Raw genomic sequence first — 12715 nt, 5'->3', positions numbered from 1 at the left:
CCCTGAACTGGATATTTTATAAGCATCTCAAACTCAACATGCCCAAACAAATACTCAGAATCTTTCCTCCCAGATTTTGTCCATTTAAGAACTTTCCTGTCACTGTGCAGGGCATGACTATTCTTCCAGATGCCTATGCCCACAATCCCAATATTATTCTGATTCCTTACTCTCTCTCTTGCCTCAGATATCCAATCCATTGCCAAATTTTGTAATTTTTACCTCTACAACATCTCTCATATATACTCATTTCTTTCTATTCATGCAGCCATAATCTAATTTGGGCACCTATCACTTTAAAAAAAAAAAAGACAAAACCCAAAACTTACCTTCCAACTTAGAATCAATATGGTGTATCAGTTCCAAGGCAGATGTGACAAGGAAATCACTTTAAAAGACTGATATATATTAATTTAAGGTCGCCAAGGAATTCAGCTATGTAATTCCTAAATGAAAACTCATGTCAGCAGTCAACCTTTTATGGAGTTTAATTACAAACAGGAGGAAGAAAGGTATTAGAGAGAGAGAGAGAGAGAGAGAGAGAGAGAGAGAGAGAGAGAGAGAGAGAGAGAAAGGGGAGAGAAGGGAATAGGGCTTAAATACCCCTTCTGTTTAGGCTGGGCCCAAAGGCCCAAGCCCTTAGATAGCTGAGGCAAAGAAAGGAGATCAGTCCCTATCACTCATGTGACCAAAATGGAGAAACAGTCTCAGGGGCCTCTACCTCCAGCTTCCTTCAGAGCAAGCTTCCCAGAGCACAACCTTTCAGAGCAAAACCTCTCCAACCAACCTCCTCTAGTCCTCAGACCCCGCTATCTTTAAGGAAACCATCCAAGTTCCCTCCCCTCAGTTCTCACATCTACCAATCACTGTTCATGTCTTCCCTGTGCCAATGGTGGCTCTACCTTAACCCAGGACTTCCCAGAGGTCTGTGGCTTTGCACATGTCTGTTAAAGGTCATATTCTCAAATAATTAAATCTTGATCTATGCTACAGCCCTTCCTAAATCCTGTTAGGACTGAGTAGGGTGGAAATTGTATTTTCCAAGACCTGGTTCTGTCATTCCAAGTATCTCTATTGTATCAATTCTAAAATCAATCATGACTCAAAGAACTTCCTGTTCTATGCTTAAGCATAGGTCAAAGCCCTTTCCATTGTTCAGCAAAAGGTTTCTGTCCTAAAGTAATCTTAAGTAGGGAGGAGAAGGAACCTCCTATGCCAATGGGGTTCACATTCCAATAGACTATCAGTAAGAAATTTTCCAAGTATGAAATTTCCCAATGGTGAAATTTCCAACATTTATAAGTCTAAGAAATTTTAAGGTTTACACAGAAGAATGGCAAGGGCTAGGCAATGGGAGTTAAGTATCTTAACCAAGGTCACACAGCTGGATTTGAACCCAGGATCTCCCATCTCTTGAGCCTGGCTCTCAACCCACTGAGCCACCTCACTGCCCACCCCTTATCACCTTTTGTCTGAACTACAGCTATAGCCTTCTAACTGGTCTCCCTTCTTCAGGTCTCTTCCTGCTCCAATACATGGCTGCCAAAATAGTTTTCTAAAAGGATGGGGCTGACTGCCCCTCATTAATTGACCCACAGCTCTCTATAACCTCTAGGATAAAGTTCTTTGTTTGCATTTCATAATCTACGCCCCCCCAGCACCCCTATCCTGCCTTTCCTGTCTTATACTTACTCCCCTCTATAGACTCTTCAATGCAGCCATACTGGCCTATTCCCATCTACATGTGGCCAAATGGCATAGGGGATAGAATGCTAGACCTGGAGTAGGAAGACCTTAGCTCAAATCTAGCCTCAGATACCCCAAACTATATAACCACTTAATCTTTGTGTACCTGTTTTCTTACCTATGTAATAGGTATCTCCCAATGAGATAATATTTGTAAAGTGCTTTGCAAACCTTAAAGTATAGTAGAAATACTAGTTATGATGATGACAACAACAATGGAGATGATGAGATCTTGAATAATCTGCCCCTTCACTCCCTCCTCCTTTCCCCCTAGCTTCCTTCTGGACTCAACTTACCTGTTACCTTTTGCAAAAGACTTTCCCAGGCTCTACCCAACCCTGATCCCTCTAGTACTAGTGCCTTCCCCTTTCATATCACATAAATCCACTCTGTATATATCTTGTACATATATAGGGTTGGGCTTTTTTGCATATTGTTGATGGTGGTGACGGTCATGCTTGTAATGAAGTTGGTGATGGAGATTATGACTTTGAGAGGATGAAGACAATGGTTTCAATGACAGTAATGCTGGTAACATGCAGAATAGAGGCCAGGGCAGGGATGTAGACAAAGTGTTACACTATACAAAAATTTTTTCCCAAATTGTTCATGTGGATATTTCACATCTTAGCACAGAGAGCTGGTAACTCCCATGAGTTTAATGAGCACCTTTTCTTTCTTGTGAACAGGGCATTTTTTAAATTTTGCTAAATATGATGTATTTGAAGGAAAGGGTCTAAACCAGAGGTTATTGACTTAGGGTCCATAAACTTGATTTTTAAAAATATTTTGATAATTGTATTTCCATATAATTGTTTTGTAATGAACCTATTTTTGTGTTTTATAAAAAAGTTATTCTGAGAAAGGGTCCAGACACTTTACCAGACTGCCAAGTGTGTCTATGACAAAAATAAAAAGGTTAAGAATCTAGACTATCTCCTTTTTCTTTAATCACATTGGGTTCTTTTGCTGAGGTAGACAGAAACTCCAAAGAAAGCCCAATGATCCAAGCAATATCCCGCCAGGACAGCATTCGGAACTCAGAACTGACTAGAAGAGACATACCTCAGAGAATCCGGATCCCAGACTGTCTTACCTCCAATGACTTAATAAGGGAAAGGAAGATTGATCACCTATTATTTTCTAGGCACTTTGCTAAGCACTTTACAAATATTATCTCATTCAATCCTCCCAGCACTCTAGGAAGTAGATGCTCTTATTATCCCCATTTTACAGTTGAGGACATTGAGGCACAAAAGTTAGTTAAGTGACCTGCCAAGATCACCCATCTAAGAAGTATGAAGCTGTATTTGAAGTCAGGTCTCCTCGATTCTAGGACCAGTGTTCTACCCATTATACTACCTAGCAGATTTATATTCTGGTTCCCACCTTGTTATTCTGTCAGAATTCAAGGTACCATGATTCTCTGGCCAGTGTGCTTTTCAGCATTGTCAGACTGGCCATTCCTTTCAGGGTTTACTATCAGGTCTGAATGGAACATAAAAAGATGTAGATGGGTCCTGCTGCTTGTTTGATCCTTGGAGGCCTGGGACAAAACTTCATCCCACGATCCACACAGGATGCTGGGGAAAATGGGAGGGAATAGGGGGCCAAACATTTCTCCCAGGAATTCTCTGGGTCTGATCCCAGACTGAGAATAGAGTATGGACGGAAACCAGGGGGAGACCTTTCCCTGTTCTGAGCCTGGGAAATAATCATAATAAGAATAACAGGCATTTATATAGCATTTCAAAGTTGGCAAAATACTTTACATATATTGTGTCATTTAATATTCACAAGAATCCTATGAATGTTGGATACGAGGATCCAAGATTATCTGCCTTCTGAAATATCTCTCTTTAAACCTTGGAAACTGATGAGATCACCAAGTAAAATAGTCTAGATGAATAAAGGGAGTGAGGGCAGAACCTTGGGAAATGCCCAGGGTTATCCAGCTTTCCCTGCATGAAGACAGAACAGTGTCAACCTAAAGAGGAGAGAGCATCAGGGAGAAGAGAGTGATTGACAGGGTCAGAGACTACGGAGAGATTTGAAAGAAGGAGGACTGACAAAAGGCCATTAGACTTGGTCATGGAGATATTTACTGACCACAAAGAGTTAAGAAGATGAGAGAGGTGAGGAAGAGGAGGCACCCATTGCTGACAACTTTCTCAAGGAGTTTAAGTACAAATGGGAGGAGAGATACAGGAAGATAGCCCATGGGAAATGGACCAAAAGAGTGAAGGTTTTTTGAGGATGGAGACATGGGCCTTTTTTCTCTCTCTCATTTTTTTTTACACCCTTACCTTCTATCCTAAAATTAATACCATATATTGGTTCCTAGGTAGAAGAATAGCAGTAAGGGCTGGGCAAGGGGGGTTAAATGACTTGCCCAGGGTCACACAGCTGGGACGTGTCTGAGGTCATATTTGAACCCAATACCTCCCATCTCTAGGTCTGGCTTTCAATCCACTGAGCTACCCAGCTGCCCCTCAGACAGTCTACTTTTTGAAGAATAAAATTGTGTTGTTTCAGGCATTTTTCAGTTATGTCTGACTCTTTTTGAACCCATTTGGGGTTTTCTTAGCAAACAAAGAGTAGTTTGACTATTTCCTTCTCCAATTCACTTTCTAAATGAGCAAACTGAGGCCAGCAGCGTGAAGTGACTTTCCCAGGGTCACACAGCTAGGAAATTATCTGAGGCCAGATTTGAACTCAGGAAAATGAATCTTCCTAACTCCAGGCCTGGTACTGTATCCACTGTGTCACTCAGCTGCCCCTAAAGAATGTCATGCCTCCTCTCCAAATACAAAAGATATAGGAAATAAATACAAGATAATTGGGGAAAGGGTGCTTAACAACTGGGGCAAAGGTAAAGCCTCTTCTAGGAAGTGACCATGAAGTCTTTTAAAAATACATATTTTATTTTTTTTCTTCAATTAAATGAAAAAATGATTTTTTAAAAACCCCTCACCTTCCGTCTTAGAATCAATACTGTGTATTGGTTCCAAGGCAGAAGAGTGGTAAGGGCTAGACAATGGAGGTTAAGTGACTTGCCCAGGGTCACATGGCTGGGAAGTGTCTGAGACCAAATTTGAACCTAGGACCTCCCATCTCTAGGTTGGACTCTCAATCCACTGAGCTACCCAGCTGCCCCCTGAAAAAACAATTTTTAAACTTATTTTTTTAAGTTTGAACCAAATTCTCACCCTCCCTCCCTCCTTCCCTTCCCTCTTCCCTAAGACAGCAAGCAATTTAATATAGATTTTACATGGGTAATAATGTAAAACATCTTTCCACATTCGTCATTTTGTGAAAGAAAACTTGAACAAAAAAAGTTCAGAAATAAAGTGAAATATAGTATATATCTTGGTCTGCATTCAGACTATCAGTTCTTCCTCTGGAGGCAGATGACATTTTTCTTTTTCTTTTTTTTTAAACCCTTACCTTCTGTCTTGGAGTCAATACTGTGTATTGGCTCCAAGGCAGAAGAGTGGTAAGGGCTAGGCAATGGGGGTCAAGTGACTTGCCCAGGGTCACACAGCTGGGAAATGGCTGAGGTCAGATTTGAACCCAGAACATCCTGTCTCTAGGCCTGTCTCTAGGCCTGGCTCTCAATCCTCTGAGCTACCCAGCTGCCCCCCAGATGGCATTTTTCCTCATGAATCCTTAAGGATTTTTCTTGGATCGCTATATTGCTAGGAATAACTGTCATTCATATATGTTCATCATATAATATTGCTGTTACTGTGTACAATGTTTTCCTCCTTTTGCTCACTTCACTTTACATCACTTCATATAGTGGTTTCCAGATCTTTCTGAAATCATTCAGCTCATCATTTCTTATATTGCAGTAGTATTCCATTACAATTCTATACTGCAATTTGTTTGGCCATTCCTCAATTAATGGACATCTCCTCAGTTTCTAATGCTTTGCCACCACAAAAAAGAAATGCAATTCATTAATATTTTTGAACAAACAGGTCCTTTTCTCTTTTTAAAAATCTTTTTGGACTACAGACCTAGTAAGTCATATTGCTAGATCAAAGGGCATGTATGCAGAGTTTTATAGCCCTTTGGTCATAGTTCCAAATTACTCTCTAGAATGACTAGATCGGTTCACAACTCCACCAATAATGCATTAGTGTCTGAATTTCCCCACATCCCTTCCAACATTTCTGGTTTTCCTTTTCTGTCATATTGGTCAATCTTATAGGTGTGAGATATTACCTCAGGGTTGTTTTAATTTGCATTTCTTTACTCAAAAGTGATTTAGAGCATTTTTTTTTCACGAGATTCTATATAGCCTTGATATGTTCATCTGAAAACTGTCTATACATATCTTTTGACCATCTGTCAGTTGGAGACCCTTACGTTGTGAAAGGAATTAGGGGAGGCAGCCAGGTGGTTCAGTGGATTGAGAGTCAGACCTAGTAATGGGAAGTCCTAGGTTCAAATCTAGCCTCAGATACTTCCTAGCTATGTGACCCTGGGCAAGTCACTTAACCCCCATTGCCTAGCCCTTACCACTCTTCTGCCTTGGAACCAATACACAGATTTGATTCTAAGGCAGTAAGGGTTTAAATAAAAATAATTTAATTTTTTTTAAAGGAATTAGAGCTCCCAAATAGCAGAGGTTAGGCGGAAGAGCATTCCAGGCATAGGATGGCAAACAGGCAGAAGGAGCAGAGAGATGATCACTTACAGTGACCATCAGTTAGGTTAGTGTGGCTGGACTGTAGAGTCTATGAAAACAAATAATATTCAGTCGACCTCCAAAGGTAGGCCAGAGCCTGGCTGTGAAAGGCTTTAAAGGCCAAATAAAGAAGGTGCTATTTTCTCCCAGAGGCAAGAGGGAGTAGCTGAAGCTTCAGCTATAAGGAATATCAACAACTATTTAAAAAATGAGAGGAAGGAACGGACATAGAGCTTCAGGGAGATCTTCGTGGAGGACTTGCAGAAGGATGTAGGCAAAATGAGAATGAGACAGCCTAGATGGATTGTGATGTGCTCCAAGGGCCGGAATACTCACGTGAATGAGATCATGGAGCCATGATGGAGCAGCCATAAAAGTGCTTCATAAATGTGAGTTTCTGCGACTATCATGTCACACTGAAATTTGACTCCCCAACTTCTTCCAACAGCTCTGCCCTCTGGGACCCACCAGAAAAAGCCCAATCTCTTCTTCTCAGAGTAACCCTTCATGCATTCGCAACAGCAATGGAGTCTCCCCAAAACCGATAGTGTGAATCTCTCCCTCATTTAGTAGTTGCTGCTGGTGCTCAGTTTTTTTTCAGTTGTGTCTAATTCTTTGCAACCCCATTCAGGGGTTTCTTGGCAGAGATACTGGAGGGGTTTGCCATAGCCTTCTCTAGCTCATTTGACAGATGAGGAGACTAAGGTGGGATTAAGGGTTATGTAGTTCTTCCAGGGTCACATAGCTAGTAAGTATCTTGAGACCACATTTGAACTCAGATTTTAAAGGGGAATGCATCATTAAAAAGAAGTACTGGGGGTGGGGGGTGGGGGGAGGAGCTGGGTGGCTCTGTGGATGGAGAGCCAGGCCTAGAGACGGGAGGTCCTGGGTTCAAATGTGACTTCAGACTCTTCCCAGCTGTGTGATCCCAAGCAAGTCACTTAACCCCCTTTGCCTAGCCCTTACCACTCTTCTGCCTTGGAACCAATACACAGTATTCATTCTAAGACAGAAGGTAAATGTTAAAAAAAAAAAGTACTGGGGGGCAGCTGGGTAGCTCAGTGGATCTGGAAAGTTCTGGATTCAAATGAGATCTTAGACACATCCCAGCTGTGTGACCCTGGGCAAGTCACTTAACCCCCTTTGCCTAGCCCTTACCACCCTTCTGCCTTAGAACTGATACACAGTATTCATTCTAAGACAGAAGGTAAATGTTAAAAAAAAAAAAGTACTGGGGGGCAGCTGGGTAGCTCAGTGGATCTGGAAAGTTCTGGATTCAAATGAGATCTTAGACACATCCCAGCTGTGTGACCCTGGGCAAGTCACTTGACCCCCATTGCCTAGCCCTTACCACCCTTCTGCCTTAGAACTGATACACAGTACTGACTCCAAGATGGAAGGTAAGGGTTAAAAAAATACTACGAGATGTGGAGTCCCAAGGCCTGGTTTCAAATCTCTGGCTCTGCCACTTGCTGTGTATCTGACCTTTGTCTATTCAGCTTCCCCGTCCTGGACCTCAGGTTTCTCATGAAGGAGTTGGACTGTAAATGATGGATCTACAATCCTATGATCTTTGTGGCCCTAGGCAAATAAATCTGGGAGGCCTCAGTTTCCTCATATGTAAAATGAAGAACTGAATGGCCTCTAAGGACCCTTCCGGTGATGCTGATCCCAAGCCTTTGGTTGTCTAGGGCAAAGGAGGAGGAAGAAGAGAGGTGGGGAGGGAAGGAGGGCTGCAGGCAGAGTCTGCCTCCCTGGTACCCCTGCGGATAACTCCTAGGAAGAAAGGGAAATGATACCTAAGGGCATCATCCTGGTGCATTCTGGTCCCTCCAGTGGGACCAGAATGTGGAGGGGCTGGAAGATTCGGGAGAGAAGTAGCCATGTGACCCCAGTGCCCCGAGGTTGGCACCTCTTGACTAACTCTGGCCACCTTTTCCCAGTTATGTCCCTGATGCTATGATTTGTCTGGGCCCTTCCCCCTCTGACTTTCTATATAGCCAATCCTGGCGACAGTTTACCCGTGTTTATTTTCCCAAATGACTTTTATTTTCCCCAAGCTGCAGCCTGGAAGGCTGGCTGGGAGAGGATTTTGGGGAGTGAGCAGCTTTTCCCAGGGTGTGATGACTCTTATTTACATATGTATAGTCAGGCCCCGGAGCTCTGATTCATCCTGGAAAGAAATTTGCATTTCACTTTTTTGACGTCTTCGGGCTTTTCCAGGAGATTTTGTTGAGGAAGTCAGTTATCCGAGTAGAGATGGGCCCTGCAAAGTAGCTGTATCGGCTTGAGACAGCCCAGGTGGTCAAGGCTTCTTGGAATACCTTCCTGGACAACAAACCTTAGTTTTCCAGCAGGGCCGGGGAGACAGGATGGAATTTGTTCCTGTTCATTTAACACCTTCCCCTAAACTCCTTGATTACGTCCCTGGCATTAAAGGATTGGCCCTTCCCCCAGGAGCCCAGCACCATTGCTTGGTATTCCCTGTGATCTTTGTGAGCAGACCCCTCCCAGAACAGGAATGAGACGTCTAGACCCCAGAGGTCATCCCTCTTCCTTTCAAGAGCCCCTTCTATCAACACCCTTCTGGTCACTTAGATTGGATCCAGAAAAGACCTTGTAGGTCCTCTCGTCTACTCTCAACATATTATAGATGAGGAAATGAAAGCTCAGAAATAGGAGTGACCAACCAGGATTAGACAGATAATAATAATTGTTAACATTGACCAAACACTGGCTGATGCTTTACAATTGTTAACTCATTTGATCCTCACAAGCACCCCGGGCAGTCCATTTTACAGATGAGGAAAACTGAGGTGGATCGAGGTTACATGGCTTACTCAAGTTCACACACCTAATAAGTGTCTGAGGTTGGATTTGAACTCAGGGCTTCCTAATGCCAAGTCCAGGATTCTACTCAGTATACCACCTATCTGCCTCTAGACAAGCAGCAGAGTCAGGATTCTCATCTAGACCCTCTGACTGCAAACTTATGCTGTCTTTCTGAGCAAATGGTCTTCTGGCCTCTGATTAATTATCTCCAGCAAGAAGAACTCACCACCCAATATTTCTCATGCCAACTCATTCCATTGGCTGAACCACCAAGATTGTTAGAAAGTTCTTTCTTATGAAAAGGGAAAAAAGCTCTTTCTTATCCTGGGCCAAAAATCTGTTTCCCTGTAATTTCTTCTAGTCTTAGTTCTCCCATTTAAGTCCAACACAAATCTAATGTCCCACAATAACCCCAAAGCTATTGAAAATAATGATAGTCACCCCTAAGATTTTTCTTACACAATCTGGATATGGTTCCTTTCTTTTTTTAACCCTTACCTTCTATTGGGCAGAAGAGCAAAAAAGGTTAGATAATTGGGACTAAGTGACTTGCCTAACGCGTAGCTAGGAAATGTCTGAGGTCAAATTTGAACCCAGGACCTCCTGTCTCCAGGCACTATAGGATATGTTCTCTTCATATCCTTTTCTTAGTTGCTTTCCCCTGGATGGATCCTGGTAGGTCAATGTCCTTTCCAAAGTACAGAACCCAGAACTAGATTCAGTACTCCAGATGGAATTTGATCCTTGCAGAGGACAGTAGGACTTTAATTTCCCTGGCTCTGGAAATGAGACTTCTACCTGTACAGTCTAAGATCATATTCACTTTTTTGTCTACCTTTGTCATACTCTCTTATTTTTAAGCTTATATTCTATATCATTTTACACTTTACAAAGTGCTTTCCTAGCATGCAAATAAATGGGCCTTTCCTTCAGATAATAAAAAGAGCCAATTTAAAACTAGAATTATTATTTTTGTAACAGAGGAGAAGCCTTCCCAATAAAATCAAAGGTTGCTACTGCTTTTATTAGAGTTAATAGTTATGATATAAGAAAAGAAGATTAAATGAATAGTACTGGCTAACAAGGAGCAAAATTTTCTCTTTTTGTATTTCATATGATGGTTTATTTAGATAATCCCAGAGAGTTAGTGAAAAAGCTAAAGCAATAACTTGTGTAAAGTAGCTGAATATAAAATAAACCCATAAACCATTAACTTTTCTGAATAATACTAACAAAACTACAAGAGGAGAGAAAAAATTATATAAGAAATAATTATAAAACATACTAAATGAGAACTAAGAATATGTATTAATACAATCACAAGTCACTCGTTCAGAAATGAAGGAAAATAATTATAGATTTCATCATCCATACCAATGTGCTAACAAATAATTGTATTATCTAAATTCATTTACAGATTTAGTGCCACATCAATCAAACTAGCAAGGGATTAATTCATAGAACTGGAAAGAATAATAATCAGATTCACTTGGAGAAACAAAAGGTCAAGAATGCCAAAAGAAAATAATGAAAAAAGAGAAAGAATAAAAGGGGCCTGACAGCACCAGATCTCAAAGCTATATTATAAAGCAATAATTCTCAAAATGATATCATAGGTAAAATAATAAATGTTGGAAAGGATGTGGGAAAATGGGGACACTATTACATTGTTGGTGGAACTGTGAACTGATCCAACTATTTTGTAAAGTAATCTGTAGTCATACCCAAAGAGTTATAAAACTGTGCAATAGAATTCTTTCCTAAGGTGATCAAGAAAAAAAGGAAAAGAAACTGTATGCTCTAAAATATTTATAGCAGCTCTTTTTGTAGTGGGAGAGAACTAAAAGTTAAAGACATGTTTATCAATTGGGGAATGGCTAAACCAGTTGTGGCATATGATTGTAATGAAATACTATTGTGCCATAAGAAATGACAAACAAGATGATTATAAAAAACTTAGAAAGACCTATATGAAATGATGTGTTGAGGGCCGTCAAACCCACATTGTCTGACAAGGTGGAAACCAGGGTTGCAAAGCGACCCCTTGGGAAGATGACACCCAGTCAGCCCCCCTCTATATGACGCATTTCCCTTACTAATTCCCACTAATTTCCCATACTGATGAAATTGTTATGATTATTGTTCTTACCCCAGTTTCAGGAGAAATAATATGAGAGCAAATATTTACAGGGTTAACACACATATCCCATGCTTAATCCCCCCGAATACCACCCCAAAGGTCCACTCCAAAGATCTTATTCACAGAATTAAAATCTAAAATAATTCCATGCACCCAGTACCCCCTCCTTTCTCTCTCTTAGCAGAATCACACTTAGATTCCCCATACCCATTGCAAGCCAGGCATGTCAAGAACATTAATCACTTCTCAAGCCCAAGCTGATAGGACACACTTCAATGATTTGTTATGTTTACAATAGCCAGAGCAATATCACTAAGTGCCTGAGGAAACAAAGAGAAAAAATGCAACTTGGAAAATAGAAAAATACCTGATTCTGGGTCATATTGAATTTCCCCTTTAACCCTACACCTAGCAGCAAATGGTTTTGTTACTTATCTCCCTAAGTAATTCTGATTGATTATGAAAGCTGATTAAAAGCAACAATGATTCTCCTAGCTGGACATCCCACAGGTCAGTGGGAACTGACTCCCTGGTTACCCAGTCTGGGTCATCTATCTCTAGCAAATTTTTGTTGTAGCAACATGGTATGCAAGAGGATTATAGAATGTTAATTAAACAACCTGTTAGAAGTTAATGTGTGACACAACCAATCACCTGCAAGAAATCATGTATGTTGGGAGTCAAGATGGCAGTGTAGAGGAAGCAAACGTTCAGACCTCTGAAAACCCTTCCTTACCTATTACAAACTAAATGCTCCTAGGGGACTGAAAATCAAACCTAACAATAAGACAGAGCCAAGGAATTCCTGCTGGATTCAACTTAAAAGGTATGCCCCCAAAAGTCAAAATCCGAGAACATTCAGGTTTAAGGGGAAGGCAGAAGGAAGGTCCCAGGACCCCTCCCCCCCATCCCCTCCTAGAGCGCTAAGCCTCCAGGAGCAGCTGGAACCTCTGGGAGGGGAAAAGGCACTGGTCTGGAGGGAGTACCTTACAGATAAAGCTGTACCAGGCTCAGAGTGTCCAACACAAGGAGTGGGGAATCAGATAGAGGAGAAATGCAGAGCACAGAGCAGGAGGAATAGTAGCAGCAGAGGAGACACTCAATATTCTCCCCACCCTTCCCGAAGTTTTGGCCTCAGGGAAGATCCAGCAACCCAGCTGGACTTAATCCCATCAAAACTTCCAGAGGGCAGGGAAGCTCAAGCTCCAACATCCCTCCCCCACAGACAGCACTGACAAAACTCCAAGGATTGGAGCCAATCAATACACAGTATTGACTCCAAGACGGAAGGTAAGGGTTTA

At 41.6% G+C, this 12715-nt stretch overlaps 1 long non-coding RNA gene across 1 annotated transcript in view; it reads left to right on the top strand.

The window, feature by feature from the left end:
• The window catches only part of LOC130456413 (uncharacterized), a 50033-nt gene extending 39195 nt beyond the window's left edge, over window positions 1-10838 (top strand). Inside the window, exon 2 of the long non-coding RNA XR_008915218.1 lies at window positions 10692-10838. This is a non-coding gene — a long non-coding RNA (uncharacterized LOC130456413). The remainder of the gene's footprint in view (window positions 1-10691) is intronic.
• Window positions 10839-12715: the final 1877 nt, after the last annotated feature.

The sequence above is a fragment of the Monodelphis domestica genome, chromosome 1 (genome assembly GCF_027887165.1).
Source record: "Monodelphis domestica isolate mMonDom1 chromosome 1, mMonDom1.pri, whole genome shotgun sequence".
NCBI lineage: Eukaryota > Metazoa > Chordata > Mammalia > Didelphimorphia > Didelphidae > Monodelphis > Monodelphis domestica.
Note: the sequence above shows the minus strand (reverse complement) of the source record. Positions and strands in the feature narration are given on the sequence as shown.